The following is a 6,652-nucleotide window of genomic DNA, read 5'->3' on the forward strand; positions in this document are numbered from 1 at the left end:
GTTTGTAACATGACTATTGTTCAGCTATCATCTGAAATCTGCGATGAAGACATAATCAAAAGTTTGACATCAGTTCTCTTACAGACTCTTCTAAATCAAATGATAGTTTCTGGTTTTGCCCGTACAGGCTCTCTGTGTTTAGACACTCTCTCCTGATTAAGCGTATTCTTGGAATTACCTGAACAACAGGAAGCATAAGGTCTGTTTTCTTAGAATTCTTGAAATGGGTAGATGCTGATTTCACCGAATACCTAAACAGCAGAGATAGCAAAATCAGTCCTAATAACTCTGAAGGCAGGTTAAACAGTCTCTGATGCTTTAGTATAATTTCCTGAACTGTTTAAAAAACTTCTGAGGCTGAAGAGAGCCATCAAAAAAATCAAGAAAAAGTTTCCCAGTGTTAAATGTCTACAGAAATAAATGTCTTAGTGTTCCTTAGAAAGCATTAACAATGCTTTTCCATCTTTTTTTTCTTAGGTAGTATGTGTGTCTCATATTTTACGACTAAGTATGCCTAATTATTCCAGAGATGTTCTGTACCTCTCCTCAGGTTTTTATTTCTTATGGTATTTGTCAGCTGCTTAGCTATTGTGGCACATCTTACATGTTCACACCATGGTGCTAATTCTTTTGTCATTATTCAAGGACATTCATCTTCCAGTGACCTGCATTCCCTTAACATTTCTTAACGGTAATAAGCATACTTCTCACTGATTTACTATTCCAAGTTTTCCAACATTTACCTTTAAGAAAAAAAAAAATTAAAGAAAATTTTACAAAGGTCTACCATTGCATGCTAGGATAAACCAAAGGTATTTATTCTACCTATTTAAGTCCAAAAAAAGGATTAATTGCTTTACAGAGATTTTTTTTTTTTCCTTAACCAGTGCTGTACAAGAACTTAAAACAGGAGGTGAAATCATACTGGGTAATATATTTTAATTAGAGCTACAAAGAGAATTTAGGTAAAGTGCAGTTGCAGTTGGATGATTCCCAGACATTATTCTGAAAACTGACATAGGACCTTAAATAACAAAGGCCTGGTTTATTTAGTAATAATTTAATTATTCTAGTAGAGGGAGTAAACAATGTTAATGAAGCTTGCATATGAAAGTAATTTGTAGAAAGAAATAAAAACAGGCCGGGAAGTTATAACAGCAATATGTAAAATGCATAATGAAAGTTATTTTACGAAAGAAAGTTAATACATATGGAGGAAAAGAGTTCTAAACACTTTCATTCTTCCTCTCCTGCTGAAAGACAGAATGAATCAGAAGAGGGGAATTCCAGACTGGATAATTTATAATCTTTATAGTTTATCTATAATGAGTCAAAAAATGATTCCAGATCAAGAATTATTGGAAGACACCAGATTTGCTGTATTTACTGTAACAGTTATACACACAGCTGTATCTCTTTTACTTGCTTGGCTATAGGTTGTGTAAGTAGCTTTTGTTTTTTCAGTAGTAAGACAAAATTCAGTAGCAAAGCTTGGGTAATGTCCTGCAGTTGTATGTAAAGCTTTCAGTAAAATATAAGACTCTTACATTTATATATCAGTTCACTTGCTAGTCCTCTGTATTTTTCAAAGATGTATTTATTTCCTCATGCACACAGCTAAGCAAAGAAATGGGTGCACAAAGCATCCTTCAAGCATGTATACTCAGTTTCAGCTATAAAAGGTGCACTTTATTACACACACTAGACCTGAGAGCTATAAGTATCTAGATCCCAGTTTAGTACAAAAAAAATAAATTACTTTATGAATGATGTCGTGAAAGGTACAGCATACCACAGTTATGTGAATGTTACTCTGTTCACTGGCATTCAACTAGTTTTGAAAATCATGTTATTATTTCCCAAATGCATACTTTACCACCCTTATATATAATTAACTGTCTAATTAAACCTGCTGCCTGCTTTGATGTCTGTATGGTTTCGTAAGTCAGGAGAACAGAGGGTACACTATGTCCCCTAAAATTAAAGTGTGGACAGAGGCATCATTATAAGCATGCTGTTCAGAGGAAATAAAAACTTTCTGTCCCAGACATGCCAAGTCTCTTTACAACCAAGATGTCCTGTACCTTTTAAAGCCATCCTCCTGCTGAAGTTCATCCGCTGGCATTTGTCATAAGCCAGGTTTGAAACAATAGTTCAGAAATATTCTTTGCAGTCAAAAAATACATGCCTAAGTTTCCTGGGGCTATCTGGCAAGAGATGCTTGCAGGAAATGTAAGTACATGTGTCACCACCTCAATAACTTTTAAGACTATTATTTCAGCTAACATTTGAATTTCTTTCCATTAAAATTAGAAAGATTATTTGTACCCAAAGCAAAACTTTGTGCTAAAAGCATTACAGCAACTCTTTATCTCCTTTGATTAATTGGCTATTTGGTACAAAATATTTTTGTTTCCATAGTTGTTTTTTTTTTCTGTTGTTGTTTCCCTTTTTGATGTTCTGAAGTAATGGAGTTAAAGGTAAGTATAATAAATGCCCTAAGCAATCATTTAAGCCTGGTGCCTCAGACAGGCACAAACATGCTGGGCTTATTCATGTGGTTGAAATTAAATTCTTCAGTAGCTGGTTGGCGAGTGAGATCTTAAATTCTTTGTTCATCCGAGTCGTGCAAATACCCTTCTGGTGCTTTGTTTTTAAATTGCACCTACCAAAGGACTCGTCCCTTACGCTGTCTCTTCCTAAAGGCCCTTTCCAGCCCTTGTGCCTGCCTATGGCTGCCAACGCGTGCCCTTGGCAGCCCTTAGCGGCACGAACTCCCCTGCCGGCCGCCTCCGCGCTGCTTTCTGGGGTGGAAAACCCAGTCTGCAGGAAACGCTCGCAGGGCCACACCTGCCTTGTTTTTAGCTCATTGCTCATCCCTGCCTGCTGCCAGGCTTTTCACACTGGCTCAAAGTGCACCAAACGCACCCTTGCTGGCACTGCGGCCTGCAGCGGCGAGCCGCGGCCCTGCCTGCCGGGGGCTGTGGTAGCGGCGGGGCTCGGCGAGCCCTGCCAACGGCCCCGGCCCCTCCGTGCGGTGAGGAGGCCCACACCGCGCCTCGGTTGACGTAATTTATTTTCCGGTGACCGCAGTGCGAATAAAAAGCCTGAGTAACGCTCCTAATGACGGCCTTGGCCTGAGTGGTTTTGTTGGGAATACAAATTTGAATGGTTTTACGCCCCTCTCCTGTGCCCGGGTTAAAAATCGAGAGGTTTAAAATAGGAAGTCTTCAATTCGTCTGAGCAGTGCCGTGTTTCAGCGCTTTGCTGCTACGGATTAGGGAGGCTTAGTAGCCAGCGACTGCAGTCCGCTCATCAGTACTTAGCGGCCTTGAGACTCGTAGTTCGCTACCTGTGCGGAAAAAATGATTTGCAGCCAGGTCGGGGGGAACTCGGTCATTGTTGGAGAGGAGTTCCAGCCCCTGCGGACATCCCGAGGCCCTTGCTGAGCCAGGGAGGTTAATGGGGGCTGCCTTCCTGCTTACCCTACACCTTTACTGCTCAGAGCCCAGGCCCAGCAGTCTGTGACCAAAGGGTCCCACAAGGTCTTGGAACGGATTTCGCAAAAGACAGAAGAATCGCTGTTACAAAACACTGAATAGCACCGGCTGCCGGCTTCCCACCGCCGGCAAAGGCACTCGTTTGGTGGTGGTTCCATGTCAGTGGCCATCTCTTGTCTGTTCGCAACCCGTTCGATATTTGTTACACCAATCGTATTGTATCCGAGACTTTTCGTCAGTATGCTAGCTGACTGAGAGGCAGCCAGGGGAAATAAATCCGGTACGCCTTAATGTTGTTCCTTCTGCTGTTCATTTTCACTAATGTGCAAATGAGTATCATTTGTGCACGTTTGGTTCTTTGTCTGAACAAGACCTAAAAAAAGACAAAACCCAAAAAACTTTCAGCTTCTCAAAGGAACTGGATTTAAACTTTATTTTATGAACTAGCTCAATTGCTTCATTATTTTAGTAGTACAAATCAGTAGTTCTCAAGTAAATTTTTTCTTTGGCCACACATGAGAAAGACTAGTTTAAAACTTCCAGTTACGTTGTTGTAGGGAGGGATGCATGAGGACCATATAGTTCATCAGCTAGTGAATGTTTTGGTTTTGTCTGCATTAGACTAGAAATGGATTAAAAGTCTGCAAAAGCTGAATACAAATATTTACATACAGATATGGAAGGCTGATTGAAGTATTGTAAAAATGAGAAATCAGCATTGATTACCTAAGGCCTGGAATCCAAATATTTGTTTCAGACAGTAGTTTAATGTTACTTGAAAGTGCCAATAAGTCACTGGCACTTTTCTTTTTAATCTCTGTGTGAAAAGAAGAAAGTTAGAGGCCTAAAGAAGCCCTGATGTGCTAGTTCGTACTTTCTCTGTTCCATAATACCTATTCATCACTGTCGTTTTTAAGTAGCTCAGTGCTGTGCCAAGGCTTTGAGAGATTATGCAAAGATACGAACATATCTGAAAAGAACAGTAACAAGAAAAGCAAATGAGCCTTCAGAGGTGATGGTTTTATAACAGAAAAAACATAGGAGACAGCCTACTTTAGCCAGAAGTCTTGTAGCACTTAATTTGAACTCATGTCATGAAAAAAGAGCTTGAAAACGTAGTTCTAATGTAAATTGCTATTATTTGAATTTTTCTGACATTTAAATGAAACATACAATCAAAAAAGTTAAACTAATAAATTTTAAACTTTAGAATGCAAATTTTTCCTAATCATATGCTGGAGAGGGCAACAGTGAATGCTTTCTTCTGTTTGGCAATAAGATATTTTTACGGTAATTGTACTTAAGAGTTTTTTCTTGTCTGTTTGCATAATGTGTTTGATTTAGTCTGGTTAAGCAAACATCATTAAACTTGGACTGGGAAAACCTCATTCTTTTCTTCCTTTCTCCCCCTGTATCAATATGACTAAAAATGGGCTTTACTGCAAATGTACCTTAAAAAGATTTGCAACACGCAAAATGCCTGTTTCATGGTAGGTACAGCACAAGGTGTCACTAGTTCTACAAGTTCTAAGAAAATGCTCGCTGTGCTATTAACAACTGTGTCAAAATTATTTTACAAGTACTTACACAAGATAAGGGTTATTCTTCTGGAAGCAATAAACTTGAATAAAAGGAGTTAAATGTGTTTTTTACTTTAAAAATATTTTTCTGGAGTTGTAGTTTATAGTAGGACTCTTTCTTCATGGGCCCATATGTCAGTGTTTTCTTTTTTCTTCTTTTTTTGGTATGTGTGTACCAGAATCACTAATGCTAAACTGAAGCAGGGCAATTAAATTCTGGATGTAAGAGCCTAAATGGGGGGAGAAGAGGAGGGGGGGAACCCAGACGATTTATATTGGTTAATAACTTGCAGTCCTTTTTTGAACGTTATTTTTTTTAATATAAGAAAAAATATGTAATGGCTTTTAGCTTCTGTGAAATGCCCAACAGTCTTAAATATAGAATGCATTGGAAAAAATACTTTAAGGTGCTTAAAATAAATAACTTATAATTATATAAGGAGGACAAGCCTCCTTTGTGTCAATACAGTATGTCAAGTAAGTCAAGTAAAAACACAAGAAAAACATGTCAGAGTGTTCATTTACCTTTTTGTTCTTTACGTCTGGTCATTCTTCAAAGACTTATTACCATGAAAAATATAGACTACGTTATGAAGCTTAGGTTTTTCTCTCTCTTTCTGTTCCCCCCTTCCCTGCTTGTGATAATCCTTACGGTCACATACGTAGAATATATTAGCGCATCTGAAAGAATGTCCTAGACTGGTAAATGCAGAGTTTAAAATATATGAATGCCACATGAATTTATGAAATATGAATGAATTGCTATCCCCTTAATTTATATCCTTAACAGTAAAAAAAAAAAAAAAAAAAAAAAGAAAGCTTTTTAAAAGCAAATTTAAAATCTATGAATTTTGAGTTTCTGTAGCAGATATGTAGCTCATCTTGGTAAAGTGCTGTCCAGAATCATACTGTCCATTTTAATGGATTTTTTTTTCATGTGCCATAGTCTCAAGGATTTCTTTTAATCACAAATAGTTCATTACAATTTTCCTGTACTTTTAGAGTGATGGACCTTTTTAAAGCCTTTCATCTGGTATGTTCTCATGCATTTTCTTGACATCATTTTCCTCAGCCAAATACAAACTGGTGGGAAGATTGTTAGTTTTGTATGGTAATATCTCACTGGACATCATGTGGTTCACTGTGGTACTTGGTATGCAAAAATTTATAAGGATTTTTATATGGGCTAACAGGAATTTGATGCATGTGGTGTTACAAGGTAGTTAACAACTGAATATTTCACTCCCTTAGGCCTCTGAAAATGTTGATCTGCGTACCACCTTAGCGGTGTTTGCAGTGCAGGACCTATAAATGGAGACAGTCTTATCCTGAAAAGTCCTTAGGGGCGTAAGTAGCTATTTTTGGAATTCCCACTGACATCGGTGTGGATGTTCCCTGAGTCTGAGCGGCTGTGTCTCCGCAGCTGGGGAGGGTCGTGGCGGGTGGTTTCACCCCAGCTGTGCAGGGTGCTGGCACGGCTGTGCTCAATGAGCCGGGCAGGCAGTATACATGGGCACAGAGTCGTGCAAATCAGTTTCTCAGCACAAGCCAAACAATCTAATACTCGTAGGT

Source organism: Anser brachyrhynchus (assembly GCF_964034855.1).
Source record: "Anser brachyrhynchus genome assembly, chromosome: 20".
NCBI classification, from domain to species: Eukaryota; Metazoa; Chordata; class Aves; order Anseriformes; family Anatidae; genus Anser; species Anser brachyrhynchus.